This window comes from Typopeltis vanoorti, chromosome 18 (genome assembly GCF_054136105.1).
Source record: "Typopeltis vanoorti isolate ZY-2024b chromosome 18, IOZ_Tvanoo_1.0, whole genome shotgun sequence".
NCBI classification, from domain to species: Eukaryota; Metazoa; Arthropoda; class Arachnida; order Uropygi; family Thelyphonidae; genus Typopeltis; species Typopeltis vanoorti.
This window is the reverse complement of record NC_143566.1, coordinates 105879546-105903210: the sequence shown is the minus strand read 5'-3', so window position 1 is coordinate 105903210 and position 23665 is coordinate 105879546. Positions and strand designations below refer to the sequence as shown.

Sequence of the window (23665 nt, the reverse complement as noted above, 5' to 3'; positions counted from 1 at the left end):
GTTAAAAAAATGTAATTTTTTTAAAAAAATACTTTTTTTAAGTTTTTTTACATCTATAAATGAAGAGGTAGAACTAGGCTAGAGTAAATGAAGGAGCCTGGTTATTTATCATAAGTGTATTATATTTATCAATCCCCATGTTTTCTGATTGATTTGTCTGTTTTGTAAAAGCAAAAATCCAAATTTCCAGGAGGAAAAGCTTCATACCATCAAATGAGACTAACTAGCTTCGGCTAAAAAAAACCCTTATAAATATTTTTCGTATCCTGGGATTTGAATCCATATCTTCCAAACCAAATCACCTATGTCATTCTTCTCATAGAGCAATGATTTTCAACCTTTTCCATAATAAGGCACACCTAGACTAATTATTAAAATTCTGTGGCACACTAAAAATATATTCTTTTAATTTTTTTGATGATCTGGCAAAAAATAGGTATAATTTTGATTGATTTACACACACAAGAAGAGGGAAGATCAGACACTAATACATAAATAAGCAAATTACGACATTATTTCTTCCAATTAATTTGTTTTCATAAATCTCGCGGTACACCTGAAGAACTCTCGCAGCACACCGGTTGAAAATCGCTGTCATAGAGGAATCTGTCTGATTAGTGGTTTATTACCAACAGTGTACTTGTCTGTTGATCAACATACATTCTTACTCTAATATAATACTGGAGAAAATAATCAGCAACTGAGTCTAGCTAACTCTTTCACAGATGAAAATGCCTAAAAAATATTTTCTACATCCCTGATAGAATTCAAACCCAGACTTTTCAACCAAACAGCACATCATTCTGAAAATTCTGAAAGAAAAAGTTCTTTTGTCATGCTTCTTGTTGTACAAAAAGTCAATTCATGAAGTGCAGAATTGATATACCAGATTTCTGTTTTAAATGTGAACATCTTTCTTTTTCATCAAATACACTGGAAAGTTTTATATCTAACTCAAATAAATATATATTTATGAAAACATTGTTTTTATGATAAAGAATAGCACTTTGTCACTTAACATCCACTATACTATTATGATTAAATACAGGTATCCCTCGATTAATGAGGTTAATTAATCCCTCTATGTTACCGCATTTATCAAAATCGCATTAATCAAATCTAATAATCAATGGTATAAATTACAATTCATCCATGAAGCACTGGTTCTTATGAAGTTATTCATAACACTGCATAGGAGGAATGACGTCATCATGCTCAAACCCTGCAGAGTAGGTTGCGGTATATCTGAGAGATACATTCATTACTAGTATGTGCTAAAATGCAATAAAAAAAGAAAAAACACAGCAAATATAATACATGATGGTACAAATTAAGTGGATATTGAATCCAACATTATTTCATAGCCGAACATAGAAACCACAAGAGTTTCGTGCCGAATATATAGAAAATAAAAGTTTTGGCGGATGCAAGCATAATCAACCTTAAGGGCAACTCGTAGTCAAGGTGGAGTAAGCTTCAGATCACTTTCCTTAGTATTTTCCATAATGTAAAGCACATCTGCTAGAGGACATGTATGATAAATAAGCCTTTGGCTCTCTATTTCAGTAATACATGATGATTTATTTATTTTCAGTTACAATCTAGAAATTATTGAACAAAAAAAAAAAAAAAAAAACTATACTGGCATCGGAGGCCGCGGTATCTCTGATACAATTTACTGTCGAATATCACAAACCTTTACATAACATGTGCTAAACCAAACGGACAGCAAAAAACAGTGTGAAATATCACTCATAACATATGAATGCACAGCTACTCATGACCTCCAAGCTATACACTGAATTGTGTAAGAATATTTATATTAAACATTTATGCATGTATCTGTCAGATCAGCTGCAAGCTCTGCAGGGTTAAAGGCGCATTAATCAAAACTCTTGCCGCAATCAATTTGACCACGTTAATCAAATCCAGTGTTAAGCAAAACTGCGTTAAGCAAGGGATACCTGTAGTTCTTTATGGGGGGGGGGATGAGATGAATAAGCAATGGCAACATATGATATATCGAGACAAATTTTATTTCAAGGAAAAAGAACTCTATCTCATTGATGTGGTCACCTTTACATGATTAACCTTTTCCCAAATCTTTGAGCAGTAGAAGATGCTATGTGGAGATCATGTTAACAGTAGCAACAGAACAGTCTATTGCATGCATCATTATCTCCATATTGTGAAATGCTTGCTTTGGAAGAATTCCTTCATCTTCAGCAAGAGATTCAAGTTATACGGATATGTCCAGAAGGTATAAGAAAACGTTTCACAGTTTGTCACATAGCAGCATGCACTGCCATATAACAAAACACAGGTAATGAAGTTTAGATGCTTTTTGCTATGTCAGTAACAGGAATGACTTAAAAACATGTAGCAGCATACTGAATCAGCAGTTCCGATCTCTGGGATCACATGACTGAGAAGGAAATCATTGATATAAGTCACAATTAGCATCACTTCAACATTACAGACAGCATACCCAAAGATGTGTGTTCAGCCAGAAAGAACAAGGAGAACCAACAACACTGATTACTAAAGACCTCAAGTTTGAAAAAAAAAAAATTTTTATATATATATACACACCATGTTTGGTTTCTATAGTAGGAATCCCAAATTACTAAAACTTGCATGATTTTAATGTATGTATATCAAGAGTACTCTATATCCAAATCTGCAATCTAAAAAATATTACTATGGAATTTTTTTTTTGTTAATATGTACAATTTTCATAGGCTTTTTGAATATTTTATCATATACAGGGTGTTCGGGATAAATTTGACAGTTTCGTAAGGAAAAAGAAAATCTTCTTTGTATATTAAATTTAATGAATTGACAAAAAAACATTACAGGCAGAGTTAATTACAATACTATCAACAAGATTTACTCAAAATAACCACCATTAGCATCGATCACAGCTTCAATTCTGCTTCGGAACCTCGAACAAGCTGATGCTACAGTCTCCCTGGGAAGGGCTGCAAAAACTGTTTTAATTTTATCCATTAACTGGGCTTTTGTATTACTGGAAGTGCGATTGGTGTCTTTTTCAACTGCGCCCCATACAAAATAATCCATGGGGTTAAGGTCTGGGGAGTTTGGAGGCCAAACATTTGGACTGGTGAAGTCGTAGAAATTTTCAGACAACCATTTTTGACTTTTCCCAGAGGTGTGGCAAGGGGCCGAATCCTGCTGCCATACATACGGCCTACCATTGGCTACCCTTGTTATCCAGGGCTTGACTACAGTTAGCAACTCCACGAACAAAGCCCGAATTCCAATGCCAGGGTTCTTCAACACCTGTTCCTGCAGATTTGCGAGGAATTCTGCTGTACGAACGCAATCAGATCGTCTGCTAGGGATCTTTCTTCTTGCTACATCCTCGTAGTCACCATTGCAAGTCTCTAGTTCATGCCTGATTGTTTTTACTGTATTCAGGGAGCATTGGGCAGCAGTCGTAATATCCTTATTTTGATGGCGGGCACGAATCATCATGATACAAGTTATTCTCTTCCATGATTCAGGTGGGTTCCAGCTATCCATCCTTTCTGACATCTTGTATATGAATGAAGAAGGGTCCAAACTTTTAAATGAAGAGAAGTGTGTGTTAATACATGTAACTTACGGAAAAATATAATTAATTATAAATATGTCAAATTTATCCCGAACACCCTGTATTATACTGAGTAATAATACTAAAATTTTAAATGACAGTGATTTAATTGCCCTTTTCTGGCTAATCTGATCTTCAAGGCAGTAGCAGAAACCTGAAAATGTAGTCACTTTTGTCAAGTTGACTGTCAAATCTAAGGAATATATAATCAGTATTCTAGAGTTCTGATAGTGCTCAGCATCCCTGAATCTCATTTCTTTAATTTATTACCATGGAAAATTTAAAAGTTAGAAACTGTAAAACAACAAGTAAAAACTGCTTTTGTTTAAATTACTATAGACAAACGAGAGTCATGTTGTAGGTTTAATGGAATATTTTCAACACTGGGAAAGGATTAAAACTAATTTTAATGCTTCAAATATTGCGTCTCAATCACTGAGACATCTTCAGGGATTGCAAATAACTTTTTTAACAATACGCTCAAATACAATGCAATACTAAGTGAAACACGTGGGTGTTAAAGTCCTATCTAGGTGGTCTGCCCTCTATGGGCATTTGTAGATGGCCTAGGATGTGGGATCTCTGATAATTCATGTTTTTCATATTTTGGGAAGTTTTATGCAACCATATTTATTTAAATTCAGCTGATTTCTGAGTACTGTCACAGATTCTAAAAACAGTCTTTCTTTTTTGAATTTACTATGGAGCATAGTGGTTTTTCTCCAAGAGATCCTGTGGATTGTATCCAAAACATGGTCTGCAAGGCCAGATTGACCATAGTCATGATTGCAAATGTATGATTTGTGTTCTAAACGGATGGTTGCTGATCTGCCTGTATGTCCGAAGCGAGCCAGCTTGCAGGAACAGGTACTCTATATACTCCAGGCACTGAGAGTGGAAGGAGCTGATCTTTGGTGAACGTATAAGGGTAAATTTACGGTGAGGGCTTAAACACTGTGCGGAGGTTGTACTTTTTTAAGGAACTGGCTATTTTATCTGATTTGACATGGATATAGGATATGGTGATGGCATTTCTGAAGTCCTGAAGAGATGGCTGGGGAACGGGGGAGGAATCTCTTCAGAAGAACATAATGATTTTCAATGCATGCATTTGAAAATTGTGCAAAAATAATTGTCAATAAAATGAAAAAAGATAACTGTTTCCAATGCATTGATTTCAGAAGAAGAAAAAAAACATATTAACCAATAGTAAACAAATTTATCTTGTCCCATTTCAAAATAACTTATAGTTTATGCTTTAGTTTAGAAATAATGCTGGTAATATCCACTTGATTTATATAATTTTTTTTTTTTTTTTTCACAGATATGAAATTCAATTTTTACTTGGAAACAAACAAATAAATTTTACAGAAAAAAAGTTAAAATACCAAATGACAATAAAAGATATTCTAAGTAAAACAGTATACTTTAAGTTTAATGGATACAAAAGGTCACTCCATTCATCAATTATTATTATTACGTGAGATCTCCAAGGATTCATCATAGGAGGGCACTCACTCCACCAACTACAGCGGACCACAACTAAAATCATCATCTACCCCAGTGTTTCTCAGAGTGTGGTACGCATACCCCCCCCCAGGTACGTGAAAGGTCCTCAGGGGGTACGTGGAAATTTTCAGCCATGCATCATTAACGCATGAAATCATTACATTATATGCAATTAGAGACAACTGGGATAAAAACAGCACTAATGAATCGCATCTTCCCTCCAACAGAAACTGCTATATAGACTCAAAGCAAAACCATATGTTGCCAGTGGAACATATGGTTTTGCTTCACACCACCCCGTCGTGAACATGTTAAAACTAAGAAATATATAGTTAATGTGTTTCAGATATTATGGAATTCAGTTGAAGAGAATTAGCATTTTAACTCAACTGACGAAATGCTAATTTGTCTTTGGTTTGTGCGATCTTTTGTTAATACCGCACCAATCATATGCACCTCTTCAGAGCTGATCTATGTATCTCAAGTCTTGTAATTTTTGCTTTAAATAATGGGAAAGAAGAATGAAGCTATTTGGATAGATGACTTTGACGATGCACACAAGGAAACAGTTCTCAATGCCTAAAGTAGCTATAGCGAGTAGGAGCGTCTTGTTAAGTCACACCATTTGCAGTTTTTTTTCTGAAAACTTTAGTTTCCAAAAATCCCTGCATATATCTCGCACCACGATTTTTTAGCTTTAATTTTGGGAAAAAAGTGCGAGTTATATTCGAGTAAATACGGTAATTTTTTTAGCTTTCAAATTCTTAAGTATGGATCATTGGTTAAAGATTGGATTTATAAAACCCACAAAAGAGAGCAATATAGCAAATACAAGTAGCTGTAAGCAACAAGAAAACGTTGACATTGCATCTGGATCAAATGAAATTGATAATGGTGTGTCATCTGACATCTCTAGACAGCCAACTAGGAAGATGATGAAAAATTGTCATATGTATGATATGAATTACTTGAAATGTCGATTTTCATGGACGGGAAATGAAGAGGAACCTATTCCAAATTTTGTTCTATTAAAAATAAATCATATTTTTTGTTTACTTGAACATATAAATTCAAATAAAATAGACATTTACGATGAAATATACTCGATTTACTTATTATTTTGATAAGGGGATACTTGGTAATAATGAAAATTTAAGAAGGGGTACGCGGATATCTGAAGTTTGAGAAACACTGATCTACACCAACACCATCTACTGGCCACTACCACCGCTAGTATTTTCACAGACAATCACAAACATCCATGCCCACAGCAGGATTCGAACCAGCAGCCTTTAGGCTGGAGAGAGGATACGCTAACCACTTGGCCAACCAGGCCATCAGTGTTAAAGAATTAACAGCAGAGTAGGGTAATTATATGATAAAATACAAAGCAGCTGATGTAATTACCGTACTCTACCATTAATGTATATGGTTGATTAAACAGTGAAGGAACAAAAAAAAATTGAATTAACTGTCCTTATTAATTTAATGGTATTAATTCTTTTATAATTTTAGCTATTTTAAATCTAAATGAGATAGCCAAAGATTATGATATGATAATATCATAATCTTTGGCTATCTCATTTTTCAACAGAAAAATCAAAAACTATGGCCTTTAAAAGACAGACCCAGTGAGACCTAAAATAATAATAGATAACAAGATTTTAGAACAGGTGAATTCATTTAACTACCTAGGTTGTATGATTACATATGAAAATGAAAAAGATATAAACCTAAAAATTGCAAAATATTTAAAAATAACAGGTGCAATTAACTCTATATTTAAACCAAACCTAGTTGGTTTGGTTTAAATATAGAGTTCAAAAACAAACCAGACTAAAAGTATACAATACATTAGCCCTACCAGTCCTAATGTATGGAAGTGAAATCTGGACAATAAAACAAAAAGACAAAGATTAATAATAGCTGAAATGAAGTTTATGAGAAAAACTGCAAAGTATACTCTGTTTGATCACAAAAGAAATTATGAAAGAATTAAACCAGGAATCAGTAATAGAAAAAATTAAAAAATATAAACATAAGTGGATGGAACATGTTCAGAAAATGAAAACAGAAAGATGACCAAAACAAGCCTTAAAGTACAAGCCATTAAGAAAAAGAAAACCAGGACGTTCTCTAGATGACTTCTAAGGCTGGAACAGCCATATGCCTAAATGATTCTTTTATCAAGCATTTCACTGGGTGCAAATATATGGGGGTGGGGACAAAATATTAGAAATATTGTAATGACTAAAAAAATGACTCATTTTTTAAAACCATTCTGGATTTGGCAATCTTTCTTTCGTTCTCATCATTCTAATGTTCCATATTATGAATATATGAAAATTCTATATATATAAACAATATTTTATTAACATCTGATCTCCACGGAGTCAAAGGCTCATAACAGGAGGTCTATACTCTCTAATGCAAAAAAAGAGCATCGAACTTTGCCTCACACCCATTCCACAGTTTCCACATTCACGACACTTTTAGACAATGCATTCCATTCAACCATCACTCTTCATGCAAAGAATCTGCTTCCTCACTCCCCTGCTCACATCCTCCTTATAAAGCTCCCAAGGATGACCTCTAGTTCTACACTTGCCTCCCTCTATGAAATATCTCATTCACATTAATCTAGGAACAATCTCTCACCAAATTATATATCTCAATCATATCTCCTCTTCTGTTTACAAGGCTCTCTGTAAATTACACTCCCTCAATCTATCGTTGTATCTGACATTCCATTAACCTGACACTAACTTAATATACCTTCTGTGGACCTTCTCCAATACATCCTCATCACCCTGAAAACCACACAACCAAATCTGTGCATGGTAGTCCATAGGTGGCCTGATCAAAGCCTTATACAAGCACACCATTACATCTTTGCTTCAGCATGTCAATGTCCTCATTATTGCCATAATCTGTTGGGATGTTCTTCAATTTTAGCAATGTGACCTCTAAACTTCAAATCTCTGTCCACCATCACTCCGAGATCTCTCATCTCCTCCTTCAAAATTTCTCTATTGTGTACTCTGCATCCCAACCTTGACTACCAAATTTGCACTTTGCAACATTAAACTGATAGCTTCACTCTTGTCCACTCACACAGTCTATTCAGATCCTCCTGCATAGCCATAACATCTGCTCTACTTCTAATAGCTCTTCCCAACTTTGCATCATCAGCAAATAGCTATACATTTTCAGTCAATCCTAATGTCATTAATGTGCCCAAACAGATCCCTGTGGCACTTCACTAATGAACTTCCTCTTTTGGGATACCACTCCTCCATACACAACCTGTTAATACCTGTCTGACAGGCAATCAGCAATCCAACTCACTAGTCTGTCACACAGATTGGCCTTTAATTTGTAGCCTTAGTCGACCCCCTACCCCTCTGTAAAGTTTCAACAATTTTTTCCCACTTTCCATTCCTTTGGAATTCATCCTATTGCAAGACTCATGTTAAACAAGTGTGTCAAATGTGTCATTAATTCCATTGGCCATCCTTTCAAGACACAAGGCGATAGAGGACTTGTGTTCAAGTTCTATTTCCTTATTAACATCAAGTTTACTTAATTCCTCGCATATCACTGAATATTTCAAGTATATCCGCTGCACTGTTACCAATCTGTTAGTGTTATCAAATAGCATCATTCTCCCATAGTCATTTTTCTTCTACTTGCCCCATATCAAAAGGACTCACTAGGAGTTTTTCTCAGCTTGATTGGCTAATTTCTCTCATACTGCACTTTTGTTGTCTTTACCCACCAAATCACATTCCTTTCCTGTTCTTCGTACTCTTCATGCAACTGATTATGACCAACATTCAATCTCGTGTGGACTCCACAGTGCCTTCTAAATGCAGAGCATGTAAATATGTGGAATGATTTTGGTAAGAAATATTTATATAAGATGATATGCACTTAAAGATTGATTTGACATTACACAACTGAAAAGATAATGTTTGAACAGAAGTTGAAGACATTTTCCATAAATATTCTGTAGGCTATCTGCATAAATAATAAGATTGTGACTGCAAATTTAAATCAGGGATTTCCAAACTGTGAAGTGTATCTCCCTTGGGAAGAAACAAATGGAGTCCAGGAGATGTGTGAAGAGCCTTTTAGTTTTACGTTGTTACAATAAATCCACCTTTCCTACAAATACTAGTTTCAAGTAAGTAACATGGTGGTGGTGGTAGAGGCACAAGCATTACTTTTGTTCATGGTTAGCTTGTCAAAGTTGTAAAGACTACAAATCAAATCAATTCAGATTTGATGGATACTGATAACAAGGCTGATCTCATCGAACTACAGAGCCAATATTAGCTAAGGCAAAATTTCATTAATGAATATCTTGATGAATTCTGGTGTTTCCAAATGCCTGCATGCTCAGTTTTGGCAAGTAATGCTTTTTTAGCCTTAATCTCATTTGCTACACCTATCTATACGAATCTGGATTTTCAACATTAGTTAGTGTGAAGACAAAAGTTTTAAAATCGACTGGATGCCAGACATGACATTTGTCTAGCACTGTCAAAGACTGTTCCTCGATTTTCTGTTCTAACTGGTCAAAAGCAGCAACATCCATCTCATTAAAGTGGTTATGAAGAATTATAATTGTTTTATAATTATTTAGGATAAATAATTATTTTTTCTTAGTTTGAACATTTGTTTTTATATCTTTATTAAAAATAAAGTTCACTATATTGTTTTCATTGTTCATTTATGTTTATTTTAGTATTTGGATTTTTAGGAGAGGTGTGTACATTAAAGGTTACACTAAAGGGAGGTGTAATGGTTTGGGAACCCCTGCAATAAATGGACTGTAAGTGTGAGGAGAGGGAAGAAGACTTCCTCCCTCCCCCAGTAATGTCAAATATATTATGAACATATGAGTTAAAAAACTTACTGGAGTAAATAAAATTGGTTAAGAGAAGGATAATACATTCACAAGGGATAGAATTTTAAAGGCTTTTTATTATTTTTTTTTTTAATCCATTGTATATATGAGAGGTAAAAGAACCTATAGTACACCAATGATGTGTGTGTAGGATATTATTATTATTATTATTATTATTATTAAACAAGACCTCATGGAGTCAAAGACTCATCTAGGAGGTCCTTTTATCTCACACACATCTCATCATACCGGGTCTTAAACACATTCAAACTCCCTGCAGACACCACACTCTCAGGCAAGGCATTCCAATCATTCACAACTCTGCACGAAAAAAACCTGCCTCTCACTCCCCTACTCACACCCTCTTTATACAGTTTCCAGGGATGACCTCTGGTTCTCCCCTGATCTCCCACTATTCGCTGTAGAACTTCTCCACCATTGATCCTATAGCAACCCCTTACCAACTTATAGGTCTCTATCATATCTCCCCTCTTCCTTCTCTCCACTAGTCTCTGCAAATTACATCTTTTCAATCTTTCCTCATACTCGACATTCCAGAGGTCAGAAACTACCTTAGTCAGTCGCCTTTGGACCCTTTCCAACATCTCTTCATCCTTCTGAAAACCAGGTGACCAAATCTGGGCACAATAGTCCATGTGTGGCCTAATCAAAGCCTTATACAATGGAACAAGAATCTCCCTACTTCTACATGTCAGTGTCCTCCTCATCATTCCCAGAAGTCTTTGTGTTGTCTTCACAATTTTGGCGATGTGACCCCTAAATTTTAGATCGTTATCCACTATCACTCCCAGATCTCTTATTTCCTCTACTTCCAACAATATATTTTCACCAAGCATAAATTCTGCATCCCATCTTTGTTTTCCAAATTTTAAAACCTTACATTTTGCAACATTGAACTCACATCCCCATTTGCTTGCCCAATCACTCAATTTATTCAAGTCTTCTTGCAAGGCCACAACATCTTCACTACTCTTTATGGTTCGTCCCAACTTTGCATCATCTGCAAACAACTGAATATCTCCATCCAAATCTTCGCCAATATCATTAATATACAAGTTAAATAGTAATGGCCCTAAAACAGATCCCTGAGGCACTCCACTAGTGACTTTCCTTTTCCTGGATATTGCACCCCCATACACAACTTGTTGATACCTATCAGATAGCCAGTCTCCAATCCAATGCACTAATCTAATATCCAACCCCATCTGCTCTAGTTTGACTGTCAACTTATCATGAGGCACTCTATCAAAAGCTTTTGCGAAATCCAAGTATATTACTGTGTATCCTTCTCCTCTGTCCAAGGAAGCAGTCACTTTATTGTAATAAGTAAGTAGATTACTAAAACACGACCTCCCTTTAGCAAATCCATGCTGTCCATCAAAGATTATACCATTGTTGTCAACCCAACTCTGGATCCTAGTTCTCACAAGCTTCTCCAACAACTTAACCACAACACCTGACACACAGATAGGCCTATAGTTTGATGCTTGAGTTCGATCACCTCCTTTATGAAGTGGCACAATCTTGCCCTCCTTCCACTCTTTAGGGACTTGACCAAGTGCAAGACTCGTATTAAAAAAATATGTCAAGGCAGGTGTCAACTCTCTGGCACATTCCTTCAGAATACGCGGTGATATATTATCAAGTCCCACAGCCTTATTTACATCTAGTTTACTCAACTCCCCAAACACCTCTTGCTCACTTACAGTCAGTCTCTCCTCCCCATCATCAACTGCTCTTAATCTCTCCATGAAGTCACATTCACAAGATTGAAAGATCTTTATGAACTGCTCATTAAGTATCTCCACCACACATTCTGCAACAGCTGTCTTTATACCATTTCCTCCAATCAATGTCATCCTTCCATAATCATTCTTTCTTTTGCTGGCTACATATCGAAAGAACTCCCTAGGATTCTTTTTAGCTTCATTAGCTAACTGCTGTTCATACCTCTCTTTAGCTACTCTCACCAACCAAGTCACTCTCCTTGCCTGGTCTTTGTAGAACTCATGAAATTGGTTACTTCCACTTCTCTTATGCTGCCTCCACAATGCCCTTTTTCTCTGTATTGCATGCTTAATCTCTTTATTCATCCATCTCACACCTAACTTATTTAACCTTCTCACCCGTGGTATACATTTAGACATTGCATCCACTAAATATTTTTTGAAAATCCCCCAAGCTGCATTGATCTCTTTTCCAGCTAACTCCTCATTCCATGCTACACCTGCAAGCTGTCTCCTGAGCTCTTCATAATCACCCCCCTTGTAGTTCCACATATACCCTTTTTTCACAGGGGTCCTTGCACTGCTGGCAACCACCCAAGTAATCACCTCATGGTCACTTTCGCCAATTGGTGGATGATTTGATACCTCATTGATAATTACATCCTCCGATGAGATGACCAAATCCAAGACCCTTAATCCTCTTGTGCCCTCTGTTACATACTGTCTGAGGTAGTTATCCCTCAAAAACTCAAGAAACTCATTTTCTTTACTTCCAGTTGCTATCTCTTCATTCCAATCTATATTGCCATAATTAAAATCACCCATAATGATCATCCTTTTCTTATTTGCTTGGCTTATTTGACTATACATTTCACTATCACCACCATCCACATTACCAGGTCTATAACAACATCCCATCAAGTATTTGAATCTATTCACCTCTATCTCACACCATACTGCCTCAAAACCACTGGCCCCATTTCCCCCTTGCATCTCTACCTTGTATGGACATAACTCTTTCTCTATCATCAATAGCACTCCCCCTCCCTTTTTACCCCTTCTATCCTCACGAAACACATCATACCTTTCCATCTCTATTCCTGTCAGGATGTCATCCTCATCTAACCATGTCTCACTTATTCCGACAATCTCTGGGTGCACAGACGCAATTAGTGCAACCATTTCATCCGCCTTGTTTCTTATACTTCTATAGGTGAAGTTAGGAAACACTTATAGGTGAAGTTAGGAAAGAAGTTTATTAACATTTTTCTTGAAGAGTTGGAAGTTGCAGTTATTAGAGAAACATCATGAGAAAGGCTATTCAGAGGACTGGGGTAGATGGATTACAAGAGAAAGAGGTGTTCAGTGTGCTTACAATTGTAATGTTGAGTTCAGTAGAGCAGTGACCTGGAACTTGTAGAAAATACAGAGCTGAAAGAGTGCATTGAGAATTTTAGGGAGGTTTTAGATGCATTACCCCAGTGTTTCTCAAAGTGTGGTACGCGTACCCCTGGGATACGCGAAAGGTCTTCAGGGTGTACGTGGTAATTTTCGGCTATGCATCATTAATACATGGAATCATTATATTTCTCAACAAATAGTGCAATTAGAGACAACTGGGATAAAAACGGCACTAACTAATGAATCACACACCCCTACAACAAAAAATGCTCTATAAACTCAAGCAAAACCATATGTTGACGGTGCAACATATGGTTTTGCTTGACATCATCCCATCATGAATGTGTTAAAACTAAGAAATATATAGTGAATGTGTTTCAGATATTATGGAATTCAGTTGAAGAGAATTAGCATTTCAACTCAACTGTTGAAATGCTAATTTGTCTTTGACTCGCGCAATTTTTTGTTAATATCGCACCAATCATATGCATTTGCATAGATGACTTTGATGATGCACACAAGGACAAGGAAACAGTTCTCGATGCCTAAAGTAGCAATAGTGAGTAGGAGCTTCTTGGTAAGTCACACCATTTGCAGTTTTTTTCTGAAAACTTTAGTTTCCGAAAATCCCCTCATATATCTCGCAACATGATTTTTTAGCTTTAATTTTGGGAAAAAAGTGAGAGTTATATTCAAGTAAATACAGTAATTTTTTTAGCTTTCAAATTCTTAAGAATGGATCATTGGTTAAAGATTGGATTTATAAAACCCACAAAAGACAGCAATATAGCAAGTAGCTGTAAGCAACAAGAAAACATTGACATTGCATCTGGATTAAATGAAATTGATACGGGTATGTCGTCTGACATCTCTAGAGAACCAACTAAGAAGATGATGAAAAATCATCATAAGTATGATATGAATTACTTGAAATGTCGATTTTCATGGATGGGAAATGAAGAGGAACCTATACCAAATTTTGTTCTATTAAAAATAAATCATATTTTTTGTTTACTTGAACATATAAATTCAAATAAAATAGACATTTACGATGAAATATACTCGATTTATTATTTGATAAGGGGATACTTGGTAATAATGAAAATTTAAGAAGGCGTACGTGGATATCTGAAGTTTGAGAAACACTGCACTACCCCAAACATGAAGAGTATTCTGACCACTTGGCCAACCAGGCTGATGGTTGAGTGGTTTATACCAGGAGATACCGGAGGTAAATGTCAGTCCAAGGAGAGAGAGATCTGATCAAGTCTGGTGATTTGTGTATCAGTGAGAGCAACAGTAGGTGACCTGAGATCCCTTTTGCAAAAGAAAAAGCAAGCTTGTGTTTTGATAGCACTGATGACCAGGTTATCCGCATCCCATTGAATGACTGCATGGAAATCAGAGTTTAAGGCACTGGTTGCAGATGATCTTGAATCTTGGAATGTCTGAACATCTGCATGGTTTTGAAAGTTTATTTTTCACTTGATTAGACTATAATAAGTTTAGTTTAATCCTTTATCCAAGTGTGAGCAAACAAAGTTTGCACCTGAAAGTATCTTCAGGACTGGGGTAAGGTAGTGCAACACCAGGCAACTCGTTGCAGAGGTGGAGAACGCTCTCATCACTTCTATCTCAGTATCTCCCATAATGCAAAGCACATCTCCTTGCAGATATGTGTATAATGCTATGCATTAAGGCAAGGGCCACTACCCATACTGGTTTCGACCTTTATTGAGGTCTCGTCAGTGGGAGCCAGGCCCAGTAGTGGAGATACAAAGGCAGAAGCAATGAGAGGTCATCCTAACCTATAGGAGTTGCCAAAGGGTGTGCAACCTTATTAATAAATTACTCCGGATTCAGAGAAAGATTTTGAGAGTTTATTTTTCACTTGGTTAGACTATAATAAGTTTAGTTTAATCCTTTATCCAAGTGTGAGCAAACAAAGTTTGTGCCTGAAAGTATCTTCAGGACTGGGGTAAGGTAGTGCAACACCTTATGTATGGTATGGGTAGTGGCCTTTGCCTTAATGCATAGCATTACACATATCTGCAAGGAGATGTGCTTTGCATTATAGGCGATACTGAGATAGGAGTGATGAGAGGTCATCCTAACCTATACGAGTTGCCTGGTGTTGCACTACCTTACCCCAGTCCTGAAGATACTTTCAGGCACAAACTTTGTTTGCTCACACTTGGATAAAGGATTAAACTAAACTTATTATAGTCTAACCAAGTGAAAACTAAACTCTCAACATCTTTCTCTGAATCCGGAGTAATTTAATAATAAGGTTGCACACCCTTTGGCAACTCCTATAGGTTAGGATGACCTCTCATTGCTTCTGCCTTTGTATCTGCATTACTGGGCCTGGCTCCCACTGACGAGACTTCAATAAAGGTCGAAACCGGTATGGGTAGTGGCCCCTTGCCTTAATGCATAGCATTATACATATCTGCAAGGAGATGTGCTTTGCATTATGGGAGATACTGAGATAGGAGTGATGAGATCTTTCTCCACCTTTGCAACAAGTTGCCTGGTGTTGCACTACCTTACCCCAGTCCTGAAGATACTTTCAGGTGCAAACTTTGTTTGCTCACACTTGGATAAAGGATTAAACTAAACTTATTATTTGCATGGTTTGTTGAATGAGAAGGACGAACAGTGTACTATCATCAGTAAAATTGTGGATAGGATTCATAGTAAATGTGTAGGAGCAAGAGGGCAGGTGACAGAACACTGAGGCACTCCTCCTGTACCGGTGGTAAAGCTTGAAGAGAGAAAGCTATCCACCCTGAAATGCAGTCAAAAACCAGAGAAAGCTGACCATCCAATTATAGAGGAGAGCAGATAAACCAAAGGATGGCAATTTACTGAGTCTGTAGTGTAGTGTTATCCATTTCAACAGAATACCTTTCTCTTGATCTCTCCTAGCCTCATGTATTTTGGCACTACATTACAATTACACTGAACAGAACGGCCTCTGTAATTCCCACTTTTCTTTCCCAAGTTCAGATTACTATTTTCACTCCCATGATCCAAACACCTGCTCTGAATAAATCAGTAAAATAATTTTTGCTGAACATGTCAAATGAAAAAGAGGAATGGAATGTACTGTCAGTAAAAAAAAAAAAAAAAAAAAAAAAATATGGATGGGATATGAGGTTATTAAGATTTTTTTTTTTTTTTTTTTTTTTTTTTTTTTTTTGCAACTCCCACTCATGAATGATTGTACATCTGTAATACATTAGTATCATGGATAAGCTAAGGTTTTTTTTTATATATATTTTAAGATTTTTTAAATTTTTTTATATAATCTAGAAACCCTTCTCTAGATAGCAAACACAGAACTTTGAATCACTTCAGACCTTGAATAAGCTAGGCAGCAGTCTCACACAAGCAATAAAATTCATAAAATTCATACTTGGATTTTGCAAAAGCTTTTGATAGAGTACCTCATGATAAGTTGACAGTCAAACTAGAGCAGATGGGGTTGGATATTAGATTAGTGCATTGGATTGGAGACTGGCTATCTGATAGGTATCAACAAGTTGTGTATGGGGGTGCAATATCCAGGAAAAGGAAAGTCACTAGTGGAGTGCCTCAGGGATCTGTTTTAGGGCCATTACTATTTAACTTGTATATTAATGATATTGGCAAAGATTTGGATGGAGATATTCAGTTGTTTGCAGATGATGCAAAGTTGGGACGAACCATAAAGAGTAGTGAAGATGTTGTGGCCTTGCAAGAAGACTTGAATAAATTGAGTGATTGGGCAAGCAAATGGGGATGTGAGTTCAATGTTGCAAAATGTAAGGTTTTAAAATTTGGAAAACAAAGATGGGATGCAGAATTTATGCTTGGTGAGAATATATTGTTGGAAGTAGAGGAAATAAGAGATCTAGGAGTGATAGTGATAAGGATCTAAAATTTAGGGGACACATCTCCAAAATTGTGAAGACAACACAAAGACTTCTGGGAATGATGAGGAAGACACTGACGTGTAGAAGTAGGGAGATTCTTGTTCCATTGTATAAGGCTTTGATTAGGCCACACATGGACTATTGTGCCCAGATTTGGTCACCTGGTTTTCAGAAGGATGAAGAGATGTTGGAAAGGGTGCAAAGGCGACTGACTAAGGTAGTTTCTGACCTCTGGAATGTCGAGTATGAGGAAAGATTGAAAAGATGTAATTTGCAGAGTCTAGTGGAGAGAAGGAAGAGGGGAGATATGATAGGGACCTACAAGTTGGTAAGGGGTTGTTATAGGATCAATGGTGGAGAAGTTCTACAGAGAATAGTGGGAGATCAGGGGAGAACCAGAGGTCATACCTGGAAACTGTATAAAGAGGGTGTGAGTAGGGGAGTGAGAGGCAGGTTTTTTTCGTGCAGAGTTGTGAATGATTGGAATGCCCTGCCTGAGAGTGTGGTGTCTGCAAGGAGTTTGAATGTGTTTAAGACCCGGTATGATGAGATGTGTGTGTAAGATAAAAGGACCTCCTAGATGAGTCTTTGACTCCATGAGGTCTTGTTTTAATAATAATAATAATAATAATAAAAAGCATTGGTTAGTGCAACCTCGCCAAACATTAGCGCCATTAGTGAGACTTTGCTAAGAGCAGATGATGTAGTTACAGAAAAAGAATGTCACAGATTTATATTTTCAGGAAGGATAAAGTAGACAGGATGAGGAGGGGGAAAGGTACTGTTGATGATAGAAGAGTAACTGCAGCAACAACAATAGGAGTCACTTGGGCAGAGGGCAGTTCTTTTGAGTCAATCTGGTGTGAGACTGCAGTCAATAAGACAAAATACTAAACTGGTTACTGCTATAGGCCAGATGGTGCTAGGGATGATGTGGAAGACATGTATCAACAGATTAGTACAAGTGTAAGTTGAGTAATTATTATGGGTGCTTAAACTTCAGACATGGACTAGGAGGAAGAAAATGGAATTTATACACCTACTTGAGAGATAATTACTTGAGCAGAATGTGACGAAAGGTACTCGAGGTATGAGAGTTAGATCTGGTTATAGGATCAGAAGATCTGTCCATAACTAAGGTGGCTAAATTTGCCACCAACTAGGGAAAGTTATCGTGTAGTTTTGACTTGGGAGGTAGCAAAACATGTGGAATGACACGTCACACACACAAGGCAGGTTATTATGATATACTTAGGAGGCAATTTGAAGCAGTATTATGGCATATTATGGCATAAAGGAAAGGATGTTTGCAGTGCATCAAGGAAAGTCATAGGGTATCTAGAGAAATCAATATCATACTAGATTCCTAAGGTCAGGAGAGTAAACTGTAGGAGTTAGATGGATAAGTACTATCATTAAGCATGAACAAACAAAAAATCTCTTCTTTTTCTGTTGACAATAAACTAAAAGATATAAAAGAACCTGTTACTCCCATCTCAGAAATAATGCAAAACAGAAAAAGATTTTGCAGCTGCTGAATACCAGTGCAATACTATCCACTTAAAAAAATGGACAAATATAGCAAACACTGAGCTATACTGGATTGAAGTAAGAGAATACAAAACTGTACCTGAAATAAATCCATTTAAAGAAACTGCTCAGTGTGAAATAAATTTATTAATACTGCCAAATTCTAATGCAGAAATTGAATGAATTTTTAGTTCCATGAATGTAGTAAAACTAAATTAAGAAACAAGATGGAATTGCCAATGTTGGCTATTTTGTTAGTCAAATAATGCCTCAGGCATAACAATTGCTGTAAAGACTGTCATTTACCAGCATCTACACTGAGTAATATTGGAACAATTGCCACATATAATAAAGCTGAAAATCTAAGTGAAAACGTGAGTGAATGAAGTATAGAAGATCACTTGGAAGATGTCTTTAGACACTTATATGCAAGTATCACTTCAACTGGAATAAAGTAACTAACTAAAAAGTATCAGCTACTACTTCTAAAATTTTAGCTTCAAATTTTTATTTTTAACTCCTTTTTAGCTTTTTTTTTTTTTTAAGATTTAGCTTTTTTTTAATAATTTTCATTTGGCAACAGTATCAGCAAGATTTTTTTTCTAAGTTGGTACATCTGTCATAAGCATCCATGTGAAATTGCAAGTCATTCTATCAAGTAGTTTGTTTTATACAGTTGTTTGAAGCAAAAGTGTCATCTGTATCCCTTGAAATGGATAAAATTGAGTACTGTATTATTCAGTTATAACATTCTTTGTAAAAGAAGGTTTAACGACAAAAGAAATTCATTCGAAGTTCATAAAAGTTTATGGGCACTCTTCTCCTTTGTTTTCAACAATTAAGAAATGGGCTGCCGAGTTTAAACGTGGCCGTACTAGCCTTGAAGATTTTGTGATCACGTGAAAGATGTCCAAAAAGTGTAACAACATCAGAAATCATTGATTTCTGATTCAAAAGAACGTGTAGGATATATTTTGCATGAAGAATTGCAAATGAAATAGCTTTGCACAAGATAGGTGCCATGCTTGCTCACAGCAGATCAAAAACACACTCGCATGAAAATCTCTGAACAGTGCTTGGAGCGTTTTAAAAAGAATAAAACTGATTTTGTGCATCGATTTATTACTATGGATGAGACTTGGATTCCCCATTATGCAACAGAATCCAAACAGTGGACAGATGCCGGTTGTTCAGCACCAAAGAAGACAAGGTCATGGCATCAGTGTTTTGGGATGCTAAAGCATTCTGTTTATTATCTCTGAATAGGGCAAAACAATAACCGGGGAATATCATTCCAATTTTTAACCAGACTAGCCAAAAAAATTCGTGAGAAAAGACCCGGTTTGCAGAAGAAAAAAATCATCTTTCATTACGACAATGCATCTGCCACAAAGGTGTTTTGGCAATGGGAAAATTAAGGGCTCTGCACTATGAATTGTTGGAACATCCACACTGTTCCTCAGATTTGGCTCCCTCTGTCTTCTATCTCTCCCCAAAAGTAAAACTTTTACTCACTGGTCAGCGCTTTTCTTCGAATCAAGAGATGATTGCAGCTGTGGAGGGTTATTTTGCAGATCTTACTGAGAACCACTACAGGGATGGGATAATGGTGCTGGAGCATCGCTGTAATAAATGTATTAGTCTTAAGGGAGATTTTGTTGAAAAATAAAAATTTTGAAATTATAAATTCGTTTTTTCATTGTTAGGCCGAGAACATTTCAAACCACTCTTGTATGAGGAACAACATGGTTCTGTGAAAGGAGATCATGCCTTAGTAATCTACAAACTTTTTATAATAGAGTAACAGCTGAGCTGAATAAAGGGGATGCCTACACTATGACACTGGATTTTGCAAAGGTATTTGACAGGATACTCAATGGAATTGAATTCTGTTATGCAAACTGCAACAAATGATAATTGATATGAAAGTGATATGGATAAAAGGGGTGGCTGATGGACAGATACCAAAAAAGTAGTATATGGAGGAGCGGAATCAAAGCAAAAACAGATGAATAGTGATTTGCTGCAAGGTTCAGTAATGGGACTATTGCTGTTTAATTTACATAAATGATACAGGAAATAACTCTGAAAGAAAATATTCAGTTCTTTGCAAAGTTGATAATAATAGTTAATCAAAGTGATGTAGACAGTTTGCAGGATTATTTAAATAGGCTGACAAGTATGGATAAAAACATAATGGATGTCAATTTAATGTGGAAAAAGTTATGCATTTTGGGGTATAAAGATTACAAGCTGTGTACCACATTGAGGAAAGTGTACTCCAGGAAATTCATGAAGCCAGGGATATGAGGTTTTACAGTGTCTATACTGCATAATTCAGAAGGCCTGGTCAGAGGGTCGAATTCCAGATGATTAGGGTAGAGTGCACACATTACCCACCTATAGAGCCTCCATAGCTCAGTCAGTATAGATTAAGCCCTTTTGTCAGAAAGACCTGGGCTTGATTCCTGTCCATGATGTGAGGAACCTTTATCTGGTGTCTCTTGACTAAAGGTAAGTTAGCAGGTTTCATATGGAGGTAGAGAGTTTTTTTACCTGGAAACTAGTTTTTCATCCCTCAAAATAGACAAACCGAGCCGTGAACACACACACGGATCTACAGTCATAATATACATTCTTAATCGTTAGGAGGGCTCAATCAGTCCTAAGGGACGGTGGTGGAATGGAGGAGCCCCATACGAATAAAAAAAAAAAAAAAGGGAATAAAGTTGAACATGAAAATTACAGCGGTATTTTCCTACTGAGTATTGCCGGGGAAGATTTTTGCAAGTATACTTGAGAAACAGCTATGAAAAATTTTGAAAGGGAAACCGAGTGAAGAATAAGCTGGATTCAGGTCAAATAGAGGTTATCAGGATCATATTTTCTCTTTAAGACAAGTTGAGAAATCATGGGAATATAACAAAGATCTCTATTTAAGTTCTGTGCATCAGGAAAAGACATATGACAAGGAGCCAATAGAAAAGCTGCTCAAAATGCTCCAGTTATATGGTGTTAATGGGACATTATATCAAGCAATACATAGCATATCAAGCAATTTACAACTCCATTTGAGTTGTAAATCAGCAGTTAGAACTGAAGGAGGTACAGGAAGATGGTTTGATGTTAAGTCAGGTGTGAGAGAAGGGTGTATATCATCTTCACTGTTATTCATTATCTATTATGAATCACATTATGAAGGAAAGTGGTATTTAACCTGATATCACAATTGGAAATGTTAATCTCAGCTCTTTACTTTATATAGATGATGTTATAACATCATCTATAACATCATCTTTACTTTATATAGATGATGTTATACTCCTAAACAAATCCAGGACAAATCTGCAGAACTCTCTTACCAAATTGAATAACTGCTGTAACAAATTTGGTATGAAAATCTGCATTAAAAAGACAAAAACAATGAAAATAAGCAGAAACATTGAAAACATCAACTGCATCCTGAATGGAGAACCTAGAGAACAATTAAAACATTTCAACTATTTAGGCATAATTTTAGTGAAGATGGCAAATTAAATTTGGAAATAGATGGCAGAATTAGCAAAGCTGGTATGATAGTAAGTCAACTGAATAAATTTATATGGAATAAGAGAGAGATCAGTCAAAACACTAAACTAGCTGTGTACAAGACACTGTTCAAGCCAATTTTAATCTGCGAGCTGGGTTAGAAATAACACTCTTCATGAAAGACTGGCTTAGGGACAGAACAGATAGCACCAATAGCAGTATCATATTAAAAAATGAGGATATTAGGAAAGAAATTGACACTGTTAGCATTCGGGAATGTGTTAGCAGAGCTAATCTCAAGTGGTATGGCCACTTAAACAGAATGGGAGAGAAAAGATTAGCTAAACAAGTGCTCTTTTCCAGGATGGCAGGAAAAAGACCAAGATGTAGATGGATTGTTACAGTAAAATATGCCTTAGATGACAGAAGATCTGATAATATTGGAATGTTGACAGATAACAGGCTACTCTAGATGAAAATTGTTGATAGGAAGTTAGTAATGGCATAACTATTCATGTAATTTTAATCATAAGATTCTGTACACTCCTGAGGGTATATATATATATATATATATATATATATATATATTCATTTTTTAAATTAACTGACTTAAACCCGAGAATTATAACACAATGACACTTATTTGAAAAAAACGCAACATGTTTCGTCAAAAATGACTTCTTCAGGCGATAAGAACATAGAAAGACAATAAAAGACACTTAAATTAACATTGACACACTCTAAAGCTATACAACTATAAAGCCATAATATTCGACTGTAAATTACAGTTATGAGCTTGAACTACAGTCCGAGTTAAAGTTCTATTGTTGTACACCTGTGCGTGTGTGGAATCACGCGATCTCCAGTATCTAATAGTAGAGTTGAAAGAGTCTGCCAAATTATAGCTAAGATTATTATTCAAATGAAAAGGGTCTAAGGTGATTTCCCTTGACTCTACAATGCGGCGCTCTATTTCATCATGGCTGATGTGTAGGTTTGAAGTCAATGTCCAATCTATTTCATGTTGGTGGCCTTCGTTGTTCGTGTTTATTGAAAGCAGGACATGGCCCGACAGAGCAGTAGCTCTGGTTCTCTTATAGGCAATGTCTCTCTGATGCTCTTCGAGACGTAGTAAGATAGATTTTTCTGTCTGTCCATAGTAAGGCTTTCCGCATTCACAAGTAACCTTGTATACACCTGGGAATTGTAGAAGGTTGTGAGGTTGTTTATAGTTGTTGAAGCGTGATCTTATTTTTGGCAGAGTCGAGAAGCACGTTTTTATGTTAAACTTCTTTAGAATTCTGCTCAGCTTTTTGGATAGTGTGCTGATATATGGCAAGACGATATGACCTTTGGAGTCGTCCTGTGTCTCTACGTTGTTACGTTGGTGGCGGGATAATTGGTTGTTAATACTTTTTAGAGAGTAGCCATTGTTTTTAAAGGTCCATTTAAGATGTTGTAGTTCCTTTTTTAGTTCTTCTTCATCTGACAGTACAGATCT

At 36.2% G+C, this 23665-nt stretch overlaps 1 protein-coding gene across 1 annotated transcript in view; it reads right to left on the bottom strand.

The window, feature by feature from the left end:
- Window positions 1–23665, bottom strand: part of SmD1 (small ribonucleoprotein particle protein SmD1) — a 62927-nt gene that overhangs the window by 32590 nt on the left and 6672 nt on the right. The window lies entirely within an intron of this gene.